The following is a 24,846-nucleotide window of genomic DNA, read 5'->3' as shown; positions in this document are numbered from 1 at the left end:
ATTTTCTTAATTATGAACTATAGAGTTCCTGGTAAATTAACCTATTTAACTGAAATGAATGATACTTGCACAAAACGATTTTTAAGATTAACACTGTAAAACTGGAAGTGAAGGTGTACCTCAAAGTGGAAGAATGCAAGCCTTGAGCAAAAAAGCTCGAGGATAGAATCCAGGCTTTGATTTCAAGCCCCATGACAGACAATAAATACAAACATTACCAGGGTTGCCAAGTGCTAATGGCTCATGCCTATAATCCTAGTTACTCAGGAGGCTGATATCTGAGGATTGCAGTTCTAAGCCAGCATGGGCAGGAAAGTCCATGAGACTCTTATCTCCAATTAATTACTGGCATTGTCACTGTGGCTCAAAGTAGTAGAGCATTTGCTGGTGAAAGATCTCAGTGTCAGTGCCCAAGCCCTGAGTTCAAGCCCTGTGATTGACAGAGAGGGGGCAGGCCATAGTAGGGATGGATTCCAATCCCTCTTCCATGCATGTTAAGCTTAGTTCTGATAATTCCTTTATTCAGAAGGTTCTGACTATAGTGTCCAGATTGTACTTGGTAAGAGGTAAAAGGTCAATACATTTTAAAAAGCATCAATTTTAGAACTGTCAATAGACAATATATTGTTAATTTCCAAGGGACACTATTATCATATAGCATTTATATTTCCTCTTAAATACAATGCAGAATCCCTGGGTGCTCTTCGTAGAGCTTACTACTTCACACAGTTCAAGTCTACCTTCCTATGGTAAATCTTACTGGTCTTTTCTTTCCATATTCAAAATTTAAACATTAGATGAAAATAAAATAATTTTTAATAAAACCGTCCCAGGTAACTTGAGGAGAATAACAGATGAGGTAGGCAGAATGATTAAAGGAGGTGACATTGATAAAGATTCATTGTACTTATAAATTGATACAGTGAATTAAAAACCATTTTTATAACTCCTTATAGTTTAAAAAGAAGAAAAATGGCCAGATGTTGGTAGAGTATGCCTGTAATTCTAACTACTCAGGAGCCTGATCACTTCAAATCCAGCCTGGCAGAAGAGTCTGTGAGACTCTCCAGTTTACAAGCTATATTCTGGAGTGAAGGCATGGCTCAAGTGGTAGAGACCTAGCCATGAGCAAAGAAGCCTGGTGAGAGCTCTAGATACTGAATTCAAACATTAGAAATGAAAAAAAGATACACACTGGAGAGGGATAAAGGGAGGGAGGGAGGGAGGGAGGGAGGGAGGGAGGGAGAGAAAGAGGGGGGGGAGGAGGGAGAGGGAGAGAAATGTAAGTTTTATGGATTTGTGTAAAACTATCATAATGAAATCCACTTAAAATTATTTTAAAAAATCAAAAACCTGTTAAGTGCCCCATAATTAACCAATGAATTCAAGAAGTGTACACTCAGTTCTATTACATTCCAGGGGCTAGTCAAATTATTAAAATTAAATGATTGAATCAGAAAAAAAATCAAAAACCTCAGTATTATAACAATGTTCACAACTGTCAGAGTCAAATGATGGAATCAGTTGAAGTATCCAACAACAGATGCAGGAATAAAGAAAATGTGGTATAAACTATGAACTGTAACAGAGCCATAACTAAGGAAAGCTGAGTATTGGTGGTTCATGTCTGTAATCCTGACTGATCACCAGGCTAAGATTTGGCGATTGCTGTTCACACCAGACCAGGAAAAAAAAGTGTGTGCAACTCATCTCTAATTAACCAGAAAAAGCTAGAAATGGAGGTGCTATTCAAGTAGTAGAGTGCCAGCCTTGAGTTTAAAAAAGGCAAGTGAGGGGCCGGGAGTTTGGCCTAGTGGTTAAAGTGCTTGCCTAGCATGCGCGAAGACCCGGGGGGGGGGCATTGATTCCTTGGTACCACATACATAGAAAAAAGCTGGAAGTGGTGCGGAGGCTCAAGTGGTAGAGCTCTAGCCTTGAGAAAGTCCAAGGACAGTGTGCAGGCCCTGAGCTCAAGCCCAGGACTGGCAAAAATAACTAACTAACTAACTAACTAACTAACTAAATAAATAAATAAATAAATAAATAAAAGGCAAGTGAGAACGAGAGACCCTAACTTAAAGTTACACACACACACACACACACACACACACACACACACACACAGAGAGAGAGAGAGAGAGAGAGAGAGAGAGAGAGAGAGAGAGAATGAAATTATATTATTTGCAATAAAATAATGCAGTTGGAGGATGACACTGAGTGACACAAGCCAAGCACAAAAACCAAAATATTAAGTTTTCATGTATATATACAACAATGAAAATTGAAACAGTAAATCCGCTGAAATTTTTCTGGGAAGGGGAAAGAAGTGAGGGAGATTGATGGAGTATGATGGATTGGACTGTATTATAAACATGTATGGAAATATAATAAAAAAAATCCCCCTATGTGTAACTAATAAAAGCTCATAAAAATAGAAAAATGGGGCCAGGAGTTTGGCCTAGTGATAAGAGTGCTTGCCTAGCACGCATAAAGACCCGGGTTCATTTCCTCGGTACCACATCCATAGAACAAGCTGGAAGTGGTGCTGTGGCTCAAGTGGCAGAGTGCTAGCCTTGAGAAAAGCTCAAGGATAGTGCTCAGGCCCTGAGTTCAAGCCCCACAATTAGCAAAAAAAATTAGAAAAATGTTTTGAATTTGGGTAGGTGGTATAAAAGTATATTATTTATATCTGTATTTGGAAATACCACACTAACACCTCTCATTTTGTATAATACACAAAAATCGCTATGTAAAAATAATAGGGGGGCCGGGAGTTTGGCCTAGTGGTTAAAGTGCTTGCCTAGCATGCATGAAGACCCGGGTTCGATTCCTCGGTACCACATACATAGAAAAAAGCCAGAAGTGGTGCTGAGGCTCAAGTGGTAGAGCTCTAGCCTTGAGAAAGTCCAAGGACAGTGCTCAGGCCCTGAGCTCAAGCCCAGGACTGGCAAAAAAAAAATAATAGGGGAACTCTTTCTGTCATGATATGAGCTTTATTTTCTGAAATGGAACCATGGTGCAAACCATATCTTCTTTTTTTTTCTTTTTTGTTTTTTATTGTAATTAGTAAAAGGGTTACATGATATCTGCCAGATAGAAGGTGCATTACTTCACATACATTGATACCCTTTCACATGTCTTGGTACCCACTTCCCTCCCCCCCCACACCCCCCTCCCGTCTTGGTTTTCCCCCCTTCCCTATCAAATTTCAAATATCCAAATACAAATAAATTCAATATATCAGATAACAAAGTGAGATACTATACCAATATGAGATAACCAAGGGATAGCATAGGAGATGAGAGACAACATAGTACATTAAGGACAACAATTATTCATTATATGGCTTTTGTTTCAATATCCTGGTGGTCCTTTCAATTAGCTTCACATTATATGGCCTTATGTATCAAGATTTTGCTCTATTGCAGATCTCTGCTAGTAGAGCCCAAGGTCTCTACTGATTATGACAAATGAGGGAAACCATTGAGCCTAAGTTCCTTTGAGTCTGGCTTACTTCACTTAATATGATTTTTTCTAAGTCTTTCCATTTCCTAACAAATGGGGCGATGTCATTCTTCCTGACAGCAGCATAGAATTCCATTGTGTACAAATACCACAACTTGTTGATCCACTCATCAACTGAGGGACATCTGGGTTGGTTCCATATCTTTGCTATGGTGAATAGTGCTGCAATGAACATTGTTGTGCTAGTGGATTTAGTATGTCCTTATTTCTGGATGGTTGGGTAAATGCCAAGTAGTGGAATTGCAGGGTCATAGGGGAGTTCTATGTTTAGCCTTTTGAGGCACTGCCACACTGCTTTCCATAGTGGTTGAACGAGGCAAACCATATCTTCTAATGGAATAAATAAATGAAAGCATTTTACCACTGTATAAACACCAAAACGTTTTAAGAGAAGACAGGTATCAGAGGCTCAAGCCTATAAATCTAGCTTCATAGGAGGCTGAGATCTGAAACCAGCCCAGGAAGACAAAAACATAAGCCTCTTATTTCCAATTAGCTAGAAAAAAAGCTGGAAACAAAGGCATGATTCAAGTGAAAGAATGCCAGCTGTGAGCAAAAATGCTGAGCAAGGCCCCAATAAAAAGTAAAACTTTGTTGAGAAAATAGGTTTTTAATTCTAGATACAGAGAAACACAAATATCCATGATCTTTTATTTATAATTACCTATTCTTTTTATCTTAGTTACTTTTGCCATGAGCTTTTCTTCAGCACCTGATATAACAAGGACCTTAGTTACTTATACTGTATGAATATTTAGTACCTGTGCAAAACATTGAGCCATCCTTAGAATCCTTGCTACCTGGGAGATAGAAACCAGGAAGATCACAATTCAAAGTTATCCTAGGCAAAAAGTTCAGGAATCCTTATCTCAACCAATAAAAGTAGGTCATAGAGGTAGCATGTCTGTCGTGTAGAAAGTATAAATAGAGCTGGGAGCTAGTGGCTAACACTTGTAATCTTAGCTAATAAAGATGATGAAATCTGAAAATTATGGTTAAAAGCCACCCAGTGGGGCCACTAGCATAGCCTAGTGGTAGAGTGTTCACCTAACATGTAGGAAGCCCTAAGTTCCATTTCTGGGTACCACATACTCAGAAAAAGCTGGAAGTGGACCTCTGGCACAAAGTGGCAGAGCAGTAGCCTTTAGTAAAAGCATCCGAGGACAGTGTCCAGGCCCTGAGTTCAAGCCCCAGGACTGGCAAAAAAAAGCCAGCCAGGGGTAGAAAAGTCCATGAGACTCATCTCTAATGAATAACCTAAAGTCAGAGTACAGATGTAGCTAAAGTGCTGGAGCACTAGTCCTGAGCAAAGAAGCTCAGGGACACCTGAGTTCAAGCCCAAGCATTAGCATGGGCACGCATACACACATGTACACAGTGTATTATGAGGATAATGATCCATATTAGTTCAGGCAAAAAACAAGACTGTATATGAAAATGGCACAAGAAAAAGGGTCCAAGAGTCTGCCTCAAAATGCAGAGTAAATGCTGTTTAATCACATGTACCACTGAGAAAGAGGAGAGGGGAAAGGAGAGAAGAGAAAAAAAGAAAAATACAGTCAGATAGGAGAGGAAAGGGAGAAAGAAGAATAAATGAATATGATGGGGAGTGAAGATGAGGGAGGAGAGGAAGAAGAGAAGAAAGGACAGGAGAGGGAGAGAGGAGAGGAGGAGAGTAAGAGAAGGGAGGAGAGAAGGTGATGGGGAGGTGAGATGGAAGAGAGAATGAGAGAAGGGGAAGAAAGATGGGAGGAGAGGGAGAAAGAGAAAATTTGATGGAGAGTAGATGGGAACAGAATTAATGTCATGAGTAGGGGAGAGGAAGGAAAATGAAGAAGAGGAGAAGGAGATAGAAGGAGGGGGAATGAGGGAACAGGAGGAAAGGAAGAGAGGAAGAGGGGAGGGGAACAGAGAAGAGGAGAAAATGGGTAGCAGGGGAGGGAAGGAGAAGGAGAAAGGATGAGGGAGGAGGGAAAGAGGGGCAAGGGAGGAAAGGAGAAGGGGTAAGGGTAAGGGAGGAGAGAAAGTGGAGAAGAGGAGGAGGGGAGGAGGAAAGGAAGAGGAGAGAAGGAAAGTGGAGGGGAAATGAGAGATGGAGAGACAATGAATTAATTAATGGAGATTAGAGGGGAGAGGAAGGGAATGAATCTGATGGAGAGGGAAGAGGAGAAGGAACAGGGAGGGCAGGGAGAAAGGAGGGGAGGAGAGCAGAGGAAGGGAGGAGGGGAGGAGAGAGAAAATGAATCTGATGGAGGGGAGGGGAGAAGCAGGGAGAGAGAATAAGCTGATAGGGAGAGGACTTCGAGAAGGGAATGGAGAGGACAGAGAAGGGAAGGATGAGGGGAGGAAAAAGGAGGAAATGGGGAGAGAAAGAGGGGAGGAGAAGAGGAAGTAAAACCCAAATTTGATGGGAATAGAGATGAGCAGAAGGAGGGAGAAGAATGAAAGTGATGGTGAGAATTCTGGGATAGGGAAAGGGAGAGGGAAGATGGGCAAAGGAAGAATGGAGAGAGCAAGAGGAGAGGGGATAAGAAGAGGAAGAGAGGAGGAAGAGGAGGAGGAAGGGGTGGTGGTGGTGGTAGGGAGGATAAGAGAAAAAAGAGAGGAAAGAATGGAAAGAATGGGAATAGGGGAGGAGAAGAAAGGAGGATGAGAATAAGGGAGGAAAAGAGGATATGAGGGGAGGAGGGGAAGAGGTAGAGAGGGGCAGAAGGGGAGAAGAGCAGAGATTACAGAAGGAGAGAAGGGAGGAGAGGAGGGGAAGGGGATAAGGAGAGAAGGGAGGAGAGAAGGGGAAGTGAATAGAAGAAAAGAGGATGGGGAAGACAGGAGACAGGGAGAGTAAGAGAGGAGGACAGAATGATGGTAGGAGAATGGAAGAGGAAGGAGAGGAAGAGGGAAGAAGGAAAGAAAGTGAGAGGAGGGAAGGGGAGGAACAGGGGAGGAGGAGAGGAGGAAGGAAGGAAATAGGAAGAAAGGAAGAGGAGAGATGGAGAAGAGAGAGAGGGAAAGGGGGGAGGGATAAAGAAGGATGGAAAGGAGTACATGCATGAGGATGGAAAGATTATAGAAGGGGATGAAGGAAGAGTAAGAGGGGAAGAGAACTGGAGGAGAGGAGGACTGGAGGAGAGAAGGCGAAGGGAGGGGAAGAGTGGCAGGACAGGAGCCCAGACCAGGATGAGAGAAGGATAGTAGGAGAGGGAAGGAGAAGGAAAAGAGAAGGGAAGGGGAAAACGAGAGAGATGGAGGAGGAGGAGGAGGAGGAGGAGGAGGAGGAGGAGGAGGAGGAGGAGGAGGAGGAGGAGGAGGACAAGGAGGAGAAGGAGGAGGACGACGAGGAGGAGGAGGAGGAGGAGGAGGAGGAAAGAAGGGCCAGGGAGTGGGGATAGAACAGGAGACAGGGAGTAGAAGAGAGGAAGCAGAAAGAAGGATGGGAGTAGAGAGGAGGAAAAGAGGAGGAAGAGGTAAAGAGAAAAGGAAGAGCGGAGAAAGAAGAGAGGGGAGAAGAGAGAAGGGGAAGCAGGAGAAGGGAGGAGAGAGGAGAAGGAATAGAGGTGAAAAGGAAGGGAGGAAGGGAAGAGGAAGGGAGGAGGTGAGAAACAGGAAGAGAGGAAGAGGAGGAGTAGAGGAGGGAATAAGAGTGAAAGGGCAGGAGGGGAGTGAATGAAAAGGAAAGAGAGAAGAGGGAGGAAGAGAGGGGAGAGAAGGGGAAAAGAATAGAGGAGGAGGGGAGGAGCGGGGAAAGAGAACAGGAAAGGAGGAGGAGAAAAGGATGAGAGAAGGGAGGAATAGGAGAGGAGAAGGGGGGGAGGAGAAGACCAGGGCCAGGGAAGGAGACAAGGAGGTTAAAAAGGAGGAGAGGGGAATGGGAAGGGGAGAGAGATGGTAGGGAGAAGAGAAGGGGAGGAGAAAAGGGAAGGAGCAGAGGAGAGAGTGGAGAGGAGGAGATATGAAAGGACTAGGAGAGGAGAGGCAGGAGAGGAGGGAAAGTGGAGAGGAAGACAGGAGGAGAAGAGGGGAAAGTAGGGGAGGGCTGGAGAGGAGGAATGAACAAGAGTGGAAGGAGTAGGGGAGGCCAGGAAGACAGGAGGAAGGAAGGGGGAAGAGAACAGGAGAAGATAAAGGGAAGGGAGCAGAATAGGAGGGGAGTGGGGCAGAAATGGATACAGGGAGAAGAGGGGAGAATGAGAGGAGAGGGAACAAGAGCAGAAGGGGAAGGGAAGAGGAGGGAAGAGGAATGAATGATAGGTGAAGAGGGAAGTTCTGAGAAAGGGCGGATGGGAAAAAGAGGGGACAAGGAGGAGAAGCAGAGATGTAGAGGAGGGGAACAGGACTGGAGGGGAGGAAAGAGGAAGAGGAGGAGAATGGAGACGGAGGGGAGAATGGGAAGAGGAAAGGGGGAAGACAAACAGGAGAAGAGGAAGAGGAGAGGAGGAGGGAAGAAACAGGAGCAGAGGAAGAAGAGGAGAAGAATAGGAGGGGAGAGGAAGAGAATAGCGGTAAAGGAGGGGGGAAGAGAGGAAAAGGAAGGGAGTATTGGGAGGGCGGACAGGACAGGAGAATGGGAGGGGAAGAGGTGAAGAGAAGGATGAGAGGAGAGGGGAAGCACAGGAGGAGAGGAAGAAAAGAGGAGGAGAATGGAGGAGAGCGGAAGAGGCTAGAAAAAGAGGAGGAGCAGGAGGAGGAGAAAAGGAGAAAGGGAGGAGGAAAGGAGGAGGAGGAGATGAAGGGAAAAGGGGGGAGGGCTGGAGGGGAGGGAACAGAGAAGAGAGGAGAGGAGGAGGGAAGGGAATGACAAGAGGACAGGAATTGAGGTAAGGAGAGGTGAAGGGAAGGAAGGGGAAAGAGGAGGAAAATAGGAGGGGAAGAAAAGGGAAAGAGAAGGGGAGGAAAGAGGAGTGGAGGGAGAGAATGAGTTTGATGGAGATTAGAGGGGAGAGGAAGGCAATGAATATGATGGGGATTGGAGGTGGGAGGGGGACAGGAGGGAAAAGAGCAGAGGAGAGCAGGGAAGGGGAAGGGGAGAGAGAGGAAGGAAGGAGGAGGGGATGACAGGAGAAAGGGAAGGGAGGAGAGGGGAGCAGATGGGGAGGAGGAAAGGGAGAGAAGAGGAGGTGAGGAGATAAAGAAGGGAAGGAGGAGGGAGGAAACAAGAGGGGAGGAAGAGATGGAAAGGAGGAAGGGAGGAGGAGACTAATGGAAGACGAGAGGAGAAGAACTAAAGAAGAGGGGAGGAAGAAGGAAGGAGGAAAGAAACAGGGCAGGGAACAGGAAAGGGAAGAGAAGAGGGAAGGAAGAGAGCAGAAGGAGAAGAGGGGAGAGAGAGAGATTAGGAGGGTGGGAAGAGGAGGGGAGGGGAAAAATGGAGAAAGAATGAATTTCATGACAATAGAGGGAATGATGAATGAATCTGATGGGGAGGGGAGAGCGGAGGAAAAAGGAGGACAGGGAGACAGGAAGAGGAGAGCAGAGGAAGGGAAGAGCAGGAAAAAAGTAAGAGAGTAGATGGGAGGGGAGGGATGAGAAGGGGAGAAGGAATTAAACTGATGGTGAGAGCAGTGGGATAGGAAAAGGGAGAGGGAACTGGGAAGAAAGAGTGGAGAGAATAGGAGGAGAGGGACACATAAAAAGAGGAGGAGGAGGGCTGGGAGTTTGGCCTAGTGGTAGAGTGCTTGCCTAGCATGCACAAAGACCTGGTTCAATTCCTCCTCGGTACCACATACATAGAAAAAATCGAGAAGTGGTGCTGAGGCTCAAGTGGTAGAGTTCTAGCCTTGAGAAAGTCTAAGGACAGTGCTCAGGCCCTGAGCTCAAGTTCAGGACTGGCCAAAAAAAAAGAGGAGGAGGAGGTAGGGAGGAAAAGGAAGAAGGGGCAGAGAGGAGAGCATAAGGAGAGGGAAAAAGGAGAGGAGAAGAAAAATTGGAGGGGAGGAGGATGGGAGAGGAGAGGAGGAGAGGATTGAAGACAGGAGAAAATGAGAAGAGGGGAGGTGGAAGGGTGGTAGAGGGGAGGGCAAGAGGATGGGAGGAAGGAAAGAGAAAAGGGGAGAAGAAAGAACTAGGGGAGGGAAAAGGCAGGCAGAGAGGAAGAGAAGGAGGGGGGAGAGCAGCAGAAGGGGAGGAAAATGATGAGGAGCAGATGAGGGAAGGAAGGGAAGAGTGAAGGAGAGGAAGAGGGGAAGGGAAAGGGGGAGGAAAGGAAGAGGGAAGAGGAGAGGAAAAGAGAGGAAGTGGTGAGGAGAGGCAGTGAAGGAGGGGAGGAGCAGGGGAGGAAGAAAGGAAGAAAGAATGAATTTATGAGATGGGCCTGGCTACTAAAAGTTCCCAAATTATTTCAATGTATACAAAATGATGAGAAAATTCTGTGTGCTTATTTCATTTTCTAGGACCAGTGATTTATGAGAAAAAAATCAACGATTCTTCTCTCAAAGAACATATGAAATCAAAGTAAAAATACAACCTACAGTATAGAAAAAAATATCATGAATTAAATATTCTATATATAACTGCATGGACCTTATGACTCCAAGACCTAGGAAACTAGTATTTTTTGAGGAATCCAAATCAAATGAGAAAATAGAAAAGAATAAGGACTATAATTTTTTGGAAATCTGTATGTTACTGATTTTAGGTTTATTTGTCAGTAGGGCCTTTACTTTTTACAGAAATATTTGAATTAATATACATTACACTAAAAATCAGTTTTATTAACATTATAAAAACACTTTTTCATAGTTTAATGTCCAGGAAAGAACACGCAAGCAAGAAAAACAAGACATTAAAAATATAAAAATAGGAGGCAGAAGTACAGCCTTGTGGTAGAATGCTTACCTAGCATGCACAAAGCCCTGGATTCAATTCCTCCATAACACATACACAGAAAAAGCTGGAAGTGGTGCTGTAGCTCAAGTGGCAGAGTACCAGCCTTGAACAAAAAGTGTCCAAGGACAGTGCCCAGGCCCTGATTTCAAGCCCCAAAACTGACAAAGAAAGAAAAGGAAGAAATGAGGGGCTGGGAGTTTGGCCTAGTGGTTAAAGTGCTTGCCTAGCATGCATGAAGACACGGGTTCGATTCCTTGGTACCACATACATAGAAAAAAAAGCCGGAAGTGGTGCTGAGGCTCAAGTGGTAGAGCTCTAGCCTTAAGAAAGTCCAAGGACAGTGCTGAGGCCCTGAGTTCAAGCCCAGGACTGGCAAAAAAAAGTATTTAAAAAAAAAGGAAGAAATGAGAAATGTCTAATAGCTTCAAAATTAAGTATTTAGCAAGTCAAAAGAACAGCTTAACATATTTAAAAATTATTCTGAAATATTCTTCATAAAGGAGTATAATATCTTATACTATATAAAACCTTCATTTGCCAGTTTTATGAGGTGTCATTCACCTATACACTATGTCAGAATGAACTAAGTTGTATAAAACCAAAATTCTAATTACAACCCAAGTGCTAATAGCAAGGAAAATTTCAAAATGCACAGCAAAATGATCATGTTATTTATAATTAATAAAATGCAAAGTTAGGGTTAGTTTTCATTGAGTTATTTCTCAGTACATACCTGGAATAAACGATGTGCAAGATTTACTATTAAACATTTAAATTCCAGTTCTGCCACTGAAGAGCTATACAATTATTGATGATGTATTCAAATTTCACATTTACTATTTATAAAATTCACATAGTTCTCTCATAGGTATTAAAGTGAGAGAATATACTATGTAAAGTGCCATGCATAGAACTTCAGACATTGAATGGTCAATAAAGTAATATTGCATACAGAACATCTCTAATTTTAAAATGTTACCATGAGTAACTTGTTCAGTATGTACAACTATTTTCTCATCTGTTAATGGGAATACTAGTTGACATGCAATTGATTATTTGTTGATTAAATGAGCAAATATATAGTAGGCATTCCACATTCAAGCTAGTAACTTTCTTGAATATCAAAGGGAATTTATGACTTTTTTTCTAAGAAATGTTTATCTTCTATGGTACTTTATAAAACACATTTTAGTCCTGTGCTTTTGTGAGATAAAGAATAACTGCAAGGCTGGGAGTTTAGCCTAGTGGTAGATTGTCTGTCTAGCATACACAAACATCCAGGTTCAATTCCTTTAGTACCACATACATAGAAAAATTCAGAAGTGGTGCTGTGGATCAAGTGGTAGAGCTCTAGTGTTGAGAAAGCTCAAGGACAGTGCTCAGGCCCTGAGTTCAAGCCCCAAAACTCTGAAGGTTCTTGCAAAAATCAATAAAACAGACCCCCAACAGTGGCTTAAAGATGTAACTCTAGCTACTCAGGAAGCTGAGATCTAAGGATTGTGACTTGAAGCCAGCCTGGGCAGAAAAGTCTGTGAGATTCTTAAAAGGCCAAAAACTTTAAAAAGCCAAAAGTGGAGCTGTGATGGAACACTAGCCATGAGCAAAAAACTTCAGGGACAGTGCCCAGTCCTTTAATTCAAACCCTGGAATATACATGAATGCATGCACACATGCACACACATGCACACACATACTCACACACACACACACACACACACACACACATACACACACACAATACTGAAATATGTTGCTTCTGGGAATAAAGACAGAAAAATGAAACTCCCTGAAATCTGATGAGTAATTTCGGGTATTGGATACAGGGAAAGTGAGAGTAAAGGATAGGTTAATCATATGAATATCTAGTATGTAATAAAATATAATATGTGGGAAATGCATCTAGGTTAAACTCCTTTCAATAATTAGCACACACTGAAGGAAATGAAGGACACAAATGTTAAATGTCCTGGAATGTGGTACAAGTGGGATAGAGGAGGGTAAAATGAGAGGGTGAAGGAAGTATATGTTGTGATAATGGGACAATGAAGTTGAGATTGCTTTGGGAAGGAGTAAAGGAAGGGTGAAAGAGCATGATTGACACAGTGAGTCTAGTTAAATTACATTGCTTAATATGTGGACTTATTAGAATAAAGTTCTCTTGTACCATTAACAGATGCTAAATAATAGCAGAGCCTTGCAAGAGAGAACAGCCCCAAATGAGGATAGTTACCTATAATAATGAAGCTGCATCCTAGAGCAGAAGAAATCATGCCGTGGGACCCCTCAAATGACAACAGCAATAATAACTTCTCTGAAGCCCAGGAGAACCAGAGCTGAGATAATGACACCTGTAGCTGTGAAACCTTATACGAACCTTTTGCCCTTTTACTCCTCATTCCATCTCCACTGAAATCTAATGCTCATATGTGTACCCTGAAGACAAGAGAAGATGAACTGAGGTGCAGTCTTCCTGTAGCATCAAGCACATGATAAATCTCCTTTCTCTCTTACTTTCCTCATCTTTTGATTCACAGGGGCAAAGAGCAGAACCTGTTATATTCCTTTCCTAATAAACTTTCCTATCTCTTGCACTACATTTCCCATCCTGCCTGAATTCATTTTTCATTGGTCACTCTCTAATCACTGTGCTATATCTTAGTCTTAAGAATGATAATATAACAGGAAGCATTGCTATCACATTCACTGTGTCCAAAGTTAATGTTATAAATCAGGAAATGCTGTAATTGATATACTATGAACTCAATAATTACATTATCAAAATGTCATGGTATATGTGCATATATACACCGGTGTGTATGTATATATGTATTTGTGTATATATACATATATTATATGTGTATATATAACCATACATGTCAGTAACCTCAGATTAATTATCTTTATCCAAGGAATAAAGGTATTTGTAAGTAAAACTAACTTTCAAAGAATAAATAAAACTGAACAAACGTTCAAATATTTAAAATAATTAACAGAAAACATTCAAACATGCTTTCAAATAAATTTACAAATGGATAGTTTGATACATTGCTCTGCATAAAGGTAAAAGTAAAAAAAGATAAAGTAAAATAGTATCTTAAGTAGATAGGATTAGAGGCATTATTCACTGGGGCCGACCTATCCACACAAACATACATACATACACAAAGAATCTAGTATACGCCAGTCAAGGACACAGAAAAAAACAGTATTGCAGCTGGTTAAAATAATTAAATAAGAATTTAAAAGACTCATCTTTTCATTTCTATTTCTAATGGTTTAGTAATTTTAAAAACTTTCAAAATTGATTACAATTACACCGCTTTTATTAAATAACACTTCAAACAAAATTAAAATCTTACTGTTAGTACTCGATTGCGTGGCGTCAGATGACTGCATTCTCTTTCACTGCTGCATCCCTAAACCCTGGGAAGATACGAATGCCTAAAGTCCCTCCCAAGTCTACTTTTTCCAGAACCACGGCACATTCCAGACTTCTCCTTTCTTCCTTTCTGTATCAAAACTTCCAAGTGCTCCACATCCTCTATATTTGAAAAGTTTTAGTCCTTGAAAACTAAGTCATGTTGAAAAGTTGCCAAAGAAAACATGTTATTTTCTAACAGAATATTACAACAGGATTACATAAAAATCACGAATGCTGAGAACTTCTAATGTATTAGAAGATGGTGATGAGATAGGGTTAGTAACTTTAAAATGATTTTATCAAATCTTGTATTTATCATTGTAATGCAAAAATGATATTAGAAACATGTAGATTTCAATACTGACTCTCATACTGTTTATGGAACTTGGCAAGCAAGATAACAACTACAATCTTCAGTTTGCTTCTCTGTAAAAGAAAAGCACTGTACTAAAAATTTACAGCTTTAGAATCTCTAAATTATTCTGTAATTGTTTCCTACAAAGAGACAGTGTCATGTGCACTGAGAACACAGAACAAAACTGATTTGTTTAACTTGGGACTATCTTTATTGCAGTTTTCAATTTTGTTTCAGTACCTACAGCTATCAGTAAAATTATCCTTGGTGTTCTTTCATACTTTTATCACAAATACACAAAGCAGTTGTTACTATTTTATAACCTCCCTGAACACAAATGATCAAATATACCATTCTTTTTCCATATCATATATAACCAAGATTTATCTGTAATGTTCTAAGTAACCTCTTCAATCCAAGGACTTCAAGAAAAATTATAATTTAATGAAAAGTATTTTAGAGTTCCAGATTAGACCAAACCCAAACTTAACTCTGTTCATGCTGTGGTTCTGCTTTGTGTCACATACAGTTAACCAGTTTACATAAGAACATTATCAATTTCTAAAATGATCCAAATCAAACCTTATCTAAAATTACAAATCTTTTATTTCAAATAATTAAATCAGATTCCATTTCACTCCTCTCTTAGAATATGTTAGCAAATCTCTCACATAGACATGATAGTAATTTAAAATTTACTAAAAGGAATAAGAACATGTCACTTGATATTAAATATATAAATTTTATTCACAACTTATAAATTGTCTCATGATTTATCTGTCTATGGAACTGATACTAAGACAATAATGAAGTATGGTTTCTTTTGTGTTCTACTAAATGCAAAGTGGGAAGTAATGAGTAAAGAGGAATCATAAAAGTTTAATTGACTTGTATTTGTTTTTATGCATTAAAATTCTGTAATGATTTCCTAATTGTTTAATGATTAGCAAAGAGCAAGTGATACCTCAGTGTCATTCACATTTACAGATTCTAAAACCTGTAAAAGTCCTTTAAAATCACAGAGCTGTTAACAACTGCCCCTTTTCCATGATTCTATTAGGAAAGACTCAACTAAAGTCTTTAATCACTAAGACGTTGTATTTCGTATGTATCTTTGACAGGTAGACATTTTGTCAGTGAATATATTCAAAGAATCAATAATTCATTTAATTATATGAAAGCTAGATTGTCATAATCTAGTTGATGCAGCATATTCGAAAGGAGAAATAGGTATCATTCATTACTTCTGTTTGATTTAGTTGCTATACCTGAAAACATTTTCCTTTCCCCCTTAGTGAATCAACATTTTTTTTGTCAGTCATAGAGCTTGAACTCTGGGCCTGGGTGCTGTCCCTGAGCTCTTCAGCTCAAGGCTTCCAAGGCTACCGCCCTACCCTCTGACACATATGGCCACTTCTGGTTTTCTAGTGGCTAATTGGAGATAAGAGTCTCATGGTCTTTAGTGCCTGGGTTAACTTTGAAACATGATTCTCAGTTCTCAGCCTCCTGAATAGCCATGATTACAGGCATGAGCCACAGCACCCAGCTTTTAACATTTTTAAAGTCAGACACCTTCTATTAAACCTTAAGTGTTCTACTCAACACCACTGTTTTCTAGCTGGACAGTGGTACTTAGACCTGTAATCCTAGCTACTCAGGATGGGGAGATCTGAAGGTCAATGTTCAAAGTTAGCCTGGGCAGATGAATCTGAAAGACTCATCACCAATTAACTATTAAAAGTCTTAAAAAGTGGCATTTCTCAAAAGGTAGAGTGTCGGGCCGGGAGTTTGCCTAGTGGTAGAGTGCTTGCCTGGCATGTACTAAGACCCGGGTTCGATTCCTCGGTACCACATACATAGAAAAAAGCCAGAAGTGGTGCTGTGGCTAAAGGCGTAGAGCTCTAGCCTTGAGAAAACCCAAGGACAGTGCTTAGGCCCTGAGCCCAAGTCCAGGACTGGCAAAAAAAAAAGGTAGTGTCAGCTGTGAGCAAAAATGAGAGCTCAAGTCTCAGTATAGAAGTCTCAAGACTAGCACACACATAAAAAATAAGCATTGGTTTATACTTAGAGTCAGTGCTACAACATTAATACTATTAATACCTGTTTTCTAATTGTTTAACAAATTTTAGCTTGATTTCTAAAACTAAAGAGGAAATTGCTGCATTTCTTCAATCTACAGAGTTGTAGAAAAACAAGAAGGTATCAAAAATTGTGTAGGCTGAATAGATTCAAGAAAGCTAAGTCCTGATGATTTGAATTCAATATAAAAACATTATATGAAAAAATCTTAAAAGAAGTTCATAGTAAGCTCATATGGAGCTGTGAACTGGTGGCTCACACCTGTAATCTTACTCAAGAAGCAGAGATCTGAAGCTCATGGTTTGAAGCCAATCCAAGCAGGACAGTTCATGAGACTGTTCAATAAACTACCAAAAAAAGCTATAAATGGAGCTGTGTCCCAAGTGGAAGAGCACTAGCCTTGAGCAAACTGCAGCTCAGGGGCTGCACTAACGTCCTGAGTTCAACCCCAGGACTGACACACATGGAAGCACCTGTACACACACATACACACAGACACACACATACACATACACATACACACACACACACACACACACACACACACACACCTCATTCATTTTGAAAGGTAACCCATTGTCTATCATAAAATTTGTGTATTGTTGGTGATGTGTATAATATCATTTTTCCTATGAGTTTCAAAACTGTTTTCCCCATTCTAGTTTACAGAAGTATTAATCTGTAACATTTAACTACACCATATCGAACATTTTTTAAAAAGGTATTTACAGGGGCTGGGAGCCTAGCCTGGTGGTAGTGGTGCTTGCCTAGCAAGCACGAAGCCCTGGGTTCAATCCTTTGGTATCACATACATAGAAAAAGCCAAATGTGGCACTGTGGCTTAAGTGCAGAGCATTAGCCGTAAGCAAAAATTGTCAAAGGAGAGTGCCAGGTCCTGAGTTCAAGCCCCAGGACAGGCAAAAAAAGCTATTTACAATTTAAATCTTCTTCTTCTTCTTCCGAGGGTATATATAGCCCTTAATCTAATAAGAAAAGTCTAACAATTGCTCATTAGATTTTTAAGTTTTTGATATAGAGTTCTCTATGTGGGCCAAGGCGGCGTTGATCCTCACTCGGCCTCTGGAGTACTAATTTACATTTAAGAACTATTGTGTTCTACATAATGTATATGTAGTAATTATAAAAAGTATAAGGTCCCAAAAAAAGCCATATAATGAGTGATTGTTGTCCTTAATGTACTATGTTATCTCTCATCTCTTTTGCTGTCCCTTGGTTATCTCATTTTGTTACAGCATTTTACCTTGTTATCTGATATTTTGTATATATGTTTATCTGGTTATTTGGAATAGGATAGGGAAGGGTGGAAAAAAGATGAGGGGCAGAGGTGGGGGGCGGGAAATGGGGACCAAAATATGAGAAGGGGTATCAATGTTTGTGAAGTAATTCACCTCTATTAATTACAATAAAAATTATATGAAAAAGTATAAGGTCCCTAGTTAAGTAACTTGTGGTTATAGTATTCATAATGATATCAGTCATAAAATTAGGTGCAAGTTTGCTAGCATCAATTTGACTCATTTTACCCTTATTAGCCAAAAATTCATTAGAGAGATGTGGGTTTTTTGTGGGGTTTCTGTTTGTTTGTTTTGATGCTGATCCTGGGACTTGAACTCAAGGCCTTAGCACTGTCCCTGAGTTTTTGTGCTTAAGGATATCTAGCACTCTACTACTTGAACTACAGCTCTATTTCTAGCCTTTTTGGTAAGTAAATGGAGATTAGAGTCTCACAGATTTTTATGCCTGGGCTACATTTCAACCGCAAGCAATCCTCATATCTCAACCTCCTATGTAGCTAAGATTACAACTCTTGTTTTTAAGTATACATTATATTACAATAATATAATATATTTTAATACAATATATTATAGTACATATATTATAATACATATATTATAAGGAAAACAATGATTTGGTTCTAACAGATTAATTGTATGAAATAAGACACTTATAAAAGATAATAATTTATCATCAAGTTTTTTCCAGAAGATGCCACAGTGATTGTACCGTTCTGACTTTAGATAACTAAGTTCCAGATAGCAGTTTGTCAGAAGATCTTAAGGATATTAGTAAATATCAAGAAACATGCAACTGAGTATTGGTGGCTCATGTTATAATCCTAACTACTCAGAAGGCTGAGATCTGAAGACCAAGGTAAACCAACCCAGGCAGGAAAATCCATGAGAATCTTATCTCTAAATTAACCACAAAAAAGCTAGAAATGGAAGTGTGGTGGTAGAGTTCCAGCCTTGATCAGAAAAGCCAAGGGACAGTACCCAGGCTGTGAGTTCAAACCCTAGTTTTTCAAACTCCGCTCTTTCCAGACCAGGCAGGAGAGTCCGTGAGAATCTTATCTCTAATAAACTACTCAGAAAAATCTGGAAGTGTGCTATTAGTTCAAGTGGTAGAGTATAGCCTTGAGCACAAACAGGCTCAGGGATAGTGCCCAATCCTTGACAATCCTAGGAACAGCAATGGAGAGACTCAGAGAGACAGAGACAAAGAAACAGGTGGTGTCTGATCATGAATGTATCCTCATGCTTGATTAGACTCAATTTAAAGTATTAACGATATCTGCATCTTCATTCCATTTTCTACAAATTGCAATATGCTATATTCTAATGTATATAAATATGTTGACTTTTTATAAATAATTACACTTAATATTGCAAATAATAAAAAAATAAAATTAAAGACTAACAAAAAATAAAAATGCTGATGGAGAAATACTAAAAAAAGCCATAATATGATAGAAAATATGCTTGTCAAATACATATCTGTAATACTTTCTATGCATGGAAATGGTTCATTAAATCCATACTTCATTTCTTTCATTTTGTTCTGAGATTGGTACTCAAACTCAGTACCTGACACTTTCACTCATTGGCTAGTGTTTTACCAACTGAATCAGGCCTCCAACCTTTTTCTTTTTTTTGCCAGTCCTGGTCTTGAGCTCAGGGCCTGAGCACTGTCCTAGCACTTTCTCAAGGCTAGAGCTCTACCACTTGAGCCACAGTACCACTTCTGTCTTTTTTCTCTGTATGTGGTAACAAGGAATCGAACCTGGGTCTTTGTGCATGCTAGGCAAGTACTCTATCACTAGGCCAAACTCCCAGCCCTCTTATTTTTTTATATAATGGCACTATACTTTGAAATCAAGACTTTATGCTTGGACAACTTACCTGCTCATGCTGCATCACCTAAGCCATGCCTCCTCTTTTAAGTTGTTTATTTTGGAGATGTACTCTCCAGGACTTTTCTACCTGGGCTGGCTTCAAACCAGGTTCCTCTAGATTTCAGTCTTTAAAATATGATTATAATCTTGAGTCACCAGGTTATCATATAAGATTTCTTAATGAAATCATCTAAAGAGAGTTTCAAGAAATTTTTTTCTATTCTATTCATAAAGGTATCTTAAATGATGAGTTATTTGAAGGCTAAAACAAAAAAAATCAAAGTTTATTTCATTATCAGCCTCAAATATGGTCATTAAAAATTAAATAATTCCTCATTTTCCATCTAATTCATACAATTATGCTTCACTAAACTTGAGATCTTACCTCCAGTTAATAAAACTTCAGCTAGATGGACTTGACGTACTGGATAATTTCCTTTAACAAAGAAATCTGAAAGGAGGAGGAAATACAAGTTACCAATTTCTCTGTAGTGTATATCATTGTTTAGTTTGGGTTAAGCTTTAGCTTTGCACCTTATTTACAAATGAGTCCTTAAATTCATTACCATACAAATTAACTATTTTTTTCAAGGAACACAGATTCCCACTTGTTTAGTTTGCTTATTATTGTGGTCCTGGGGCTTGTGCTTAGGGCCTGGGTGCTCTGAATATTTTTGTGCAAGGCTAGTGCTCTACCTTGAATTACAAATCCACTTCTGGCTTTTTAATAGTTAATTGGAAATAAGTGTCTCCTAGACTTTGTTGCCCAGACTGGCTTCGAAATCTGATTTCCAGATCTCAGCCTCTTTAGTAGCTATGACTATAGTTATAAGGCCCCAACATCTGGTTCCCAGTTGTTTTTGAAATAAAAGACATGTGAAAGGGTATCAATGTATGGGAATTAATGCACCATCTATCTGGCAAATATCATGTAACCCTTCTATTAATTACAATAAAAATATATGAAAAAAATTTTGTCATATATGGTCACATTTGTGAGCAAACTGATTTTGCTTATATGACGAAGTGTATAAATACTATCTGATTTGGTTTTTTTGTCATTTAAGGCAAAAAGCAATCATAAATTGATTGCAGTGTGTTATTCATAAATTTTTGCTCTGAATTTGTCTTTCAATCTCTCTCCTTAATTTTAGTATGTGGTAAGACTCAATAATGTGTGTGTGTGTGTATACACATATATACACGTATATATTTATAGCTTCACCATATTCTCAATATCCATTTAAGAAAAAAAATTATATACATGAAAATTTGTACTTTCAATCTCTGTGCAACAATTGACCAAGTCTTTAAAATTATGTTCCACTGGATACCAGTGGCTCAAACCTCTAATCCTAGCTGCTCAAGAGACTGCTCTGAGGACTGCATTTCAAAGCCTGAATGGGTGGGAAACTTCAGGAGAATCTTATCTCCAGGTAAGCACTAAAAAACCAGAAGTGAAACTGTAGCTCAAATGAAAATTATTAGCCTTGAATAAAATACTCAGAGACAACACCCAGGTGCTGAGTTCAAGTTTCAAGACAAGCACAAGAAACAGTGTGATATTCCAAGAGAATGAAAATATATGACAAACATGGAAGAGGAACATGCAAATGAAAAAGGCAGTTCACTCATAGGTTTACTTACACTTCGTAGACTTTTGTCTGACACACACCAATTTTGTCCTATGGATAGTCTTTCTTCTAACTGAAAAAAGATGATAAGAGCTATTATAGATCAGACCCATAATCCACCCTAATCTGTATTCTGTTTCTTATATGTCAAGTATGCAGTGCTAAACACATAGTAAGTAATCAATATTTCATTGAACTGTTCTTGGAATAGTTCTTAGATTGATTTTTAAGGAATTAAACCCTACTTCTCAATGAAATGCATGCAAATGTTAACTTCTTTCTGAATCATTTAAAACGCAAAATCTCTTAGTATATGAAATAATATTCCTTTTATTTATCTAAAAATAGTAATTTCTATCCTATGTCACAATAATTCCATTATCAGTTTATACTCCTAATTAGAACTGCTTAGAAGAATAGCCACAGATGCTCTCAAAAATCCTACAAAGCACAAGAAGCCACTGAAAACAATGAACTATCCATCCCAGTCTAGAGTATTACGTGAGAAACCTTAAGAGGTAAGATCTCTTGACTATACTATAGAAAAACAATGTCCAAATATCAGAGAATGTGTATATTAAAACACAGATAACTCAAAATTTTTCAAAGCAGCCAGGAACCTGTGGAGCAGGGAGGTAATCCTAGTTATTCGGGGGCTGAAAAAAGAGGATTGCAGTTCAAAGCCAGCCTGGGCAGAAAAGCTTGTGAGATTTTTATATGCAACTAACTACAAAAAAAATCAAGCCAAAAGCAGAGGTGTTGCTCAAGTGGTGGAGTAATAGCTCTGAGCACAAAAGCTCAGGTACCTGGCCAGGCCAGAAATTCAAGCTCAAGGACCAGCACCAAAAACAAACAAACAAAAAACAAATAAAACCAAACAAAATATGCAGCAATAAAAAACATACTAGGGAATGTTTTAGTCTGTTATTCGTTAAAGTGAAAATAACTATGAGAAGATGTTCTCAAGAATTTTAACCCATCAAACTAGGATAAAGACTCTTAAAGTGGAAAGAAAGCAGTAGTAAATAAAAGCAGTCTCGGCAAGTAATATATACTTTTAGTGGCCATGAAAACAGGCTAGAGAAATATAAGAGAGCAGTTGTGTAAAAAAGAGGTTGCGTTTTCTTTTTACCTTGCTTTTATCTTCCCTTCTGATAAAAACCTCTTCCTTTGGCTTTTTCTTGCCTTAACATTTTTTTTCAAATAATTTCTTCATGGTAAAATAATATTAAGCAAATGTTTAAACAAATTCTCCTGAGCATTTAGGAAAATTACTGCTTTTCTCTCACTGTAGCATCCTTTAAGAATCAGCAAACTCATATAAGAGAAGGGGTGGATCCAAGGGGGGTGAAAATGTTGGAGAAATGGCTCAGATTAAGATACACTGTACACAAAATTTGCTTTGTTAAAGGCAAAAGATTCACTATGTAACCTAAAATTAAGATAAAGTAAAGGGCAGATTGGGAGGAATGGGTGAGAATGTTGAAAGGAGTGACATTGATCAAGATGCACTGTATGCATAAACTGCTTTGGTGAATGGCAACTCCTTTGTGCAACTAAAAGATAAAAATATTTTCTAAAAAGAATCAACTCAATTATAAAGCACAATTTTATTTTGATTATCATAGAATAGGAAAAGGCCTCCTAACAAAAGAACATTTTAAAGTCTTGAATGTTAGAAATACCCGGCTTTCAGACTATTCAAAGAGCTCAATAAATTAGGAAAGCATGATCCAATTAATAAATGGGCAAATAAACAGAACAGACAATTCTCAAATGGTCAATAAATACATAAAGAATGCTCAGCAATTCAAAATGATAATGAAATGTCATGATTCTCATTCCCATAGTAACAGGTAACAGTGTTTTAAAAAGAAATGTACTCATTACCTTACTTTTAAAATTGTAACCCTCATGTATATCACGATTACAATAAATTAAAAAATAGAAAAAAATACAATAAAAGAGAGCCCCCTGTGGCTCACACCTGTAAATCTTAGTTATTCAGGAGACTGAGACCTGAGCATCTCTGTTCAAAGCCAGCCTGGACAGGAAAGTTTGTGAGATTCTTATCTCCAATTAACTAGCAAAAAGCCAGAAGTAGTAGTGTGGTGGTTTGCCAACCTTAAACAGCAAAAACATAGAGGACAGCATTAAACTCTGAGTTTAAACCCCAAACCACAAACGCTGGTGAAGGTGCTAGGCGAAGGGAAGAATCTGTGTACACAGTTGATAGAAATATAAAACAGTAAAGAAAAAAAAGAAAAAGAAAAAAAAAGAAATGTAAAACAGTGCAACAATTACAAAAAAAATTGAGGCTCCTCAAAACTAAAAATAAAACTACCATATAACCAGTAATATCACTCTCGGACACATATCTAGAAATCAGAAAAAAAAATCCTTTCTTGCCTCAAAATTTACCTAAGTATAAATATAATCAAGGAGGCAAAAATCCTGTACAATAAAACTATAAAACTTTGAAGAACATAGCAGGAATGGAAAGGTCTTTATGCTTATGAACTGGCATACATAATATAAAAATAGTCATGCTATGAAAGTAATCTGCACATCAATACATTGCCCATTAAAATGTCAATATTGTTCTTTGAAAAAATAGAAAACAATCATAAAATTCATATCTAAGCATTTTATGCCCAATGACAAAAGTAATCATGACCCAAGTGCAAAACACAGGAATTATCACAATACCAGAATTTAAATTATACTGCAGAGCCATAGTAAAAAAAAGGGTGTGGTACTGGCAAAAAAATACAGACATAAAGACTAATGGAACTGAATGAAAGTGATACAAATAAGTCCAAATGTTTACAGTCATTTACTTTTTTTTCCAAGTAGCCTAAAATATATACTGGAAAAAGACAGTCGTTTTAACAAATGGTGCTGGGAAAACTTGTTATATACATATAGGAAGCTAAACTAGGCCTCTGTCTCTCACCCGGTACAAAAATCAATTCCAAATAGATCAGAGCTAATGTAAGATTTGAAATTATTGCAAGAAAACAAAGGAGAAATTCTGGAGGTTATAGGAGCAACTATATTTTCTGAACAGTATCTAACCTGTCAAAAAAGGAGAGCAAGAATTGACAAGTGACACTGATGAAATTTAAAAGCTTATACACAGCAAAAGAAAATAATTACCAGAACCAAGAAGCAGCACACAGAATGGGAGAAAATCTTTGCCTGCTCTTTCAACAGATAAGGGATTAATACCCAGCATAGACATGGAGCTAAAAGATTTAAACAGAATCATCTACTAAACAAGCAGATAACTTGTTCATTCAATTCTCAGAAGTATCTGAAGAACGCAGAAAGAAATGTTAACATCTAGTTATTTTTTTAAAAGCAAATTTACTCTAAGATTCCAACTTACCGAATCTGAATGTCAGTCATCAATAAAACAAAAAGCTACAGCTGCTGGTAAAGTTGTGGGAGATAACCTTCACAAACGGTTTCCAGAAATGCAATGTAGTGCAACTATTATGGAGACTGATACAGAGATTCTTCAACAAACTAAAAATAGACCTACCTGTCATACCAGTTTTGTGTTTATATTCAAAAATTGTAGATTAATTGCCAGATAGGTACTTAAACATTTATGTTTACAACAGTTTGATCACAGTAACCAAGTTGTGGAATTTTGCACAACTGTTCAAAAAACAATAAATGAACTGGGCACCAGTGGCCCACCACTGTATTCCAAGCTACTCAGAAGGCGGAGAACGGAGGATCATGGTTCAAAGCCAGCCCGGGGACCAAAGTCTGTGAGACTCATCTCCAATTAAATTCCTCCAGAAAA

General features: G+C 38.9%; 1 protein-coding gene and 1 pseudogene across 1 annotated transcript in view; one reads left to right on the top strand and one right to left on the bottom strand.

The window, feature by feature from the left end:
• Nucleotides 1–22,310, bottom strand: part of Tent5d (terminal nucleotidyltransferase 5D) — a 40,923-nt gene extending 18,613 nt beyond the window's left edge. Inside the window, exons 1-3 of the mRNA XM_090326166.1 lie at nucleotides 22,162–22,310; nucleotides 21,043–21,102; nucleotides 19,781–19,846 (exon numbers count right to left, since the gene is read on the bottom strand). The gene's annotated coding sequence lies outside the window, so the exon portion shown is untranslated. The remainder of the gene's footprint in view (nucleotides 1–19,780; nucleotides 19,847–21,042; nucleotides 21,103–22,161) is intronic.
• LOC150041080 (charged multivesicular body protein 1B2-like) overlaps nucleotides 1–24,846 on the top strand; it is a 71,974-nt pseudogene that overhangs the window by 14,786 nt on the left and 32,342 nt on the right.

The sequence above is a fragment of the Megascapheus bottae genome, chromosome X (assembly GCF_031878675.1).
Source record: "Megascapheus bottae isolate mThoBot1 chromosome X, mThoBot2.hap1, whole genome shotgun sequence".
Lineage (NCBI taxonomy): Eukaryota > Metazoa > Chordata > Mammalia > Rodentia > Geomyidae > Megascapheus > Megascapheus bottae.
Note: the sequence above shows the minus strand (reverse complement) of the source record. Positions and strands in the feature narration are given on the sequence as shown.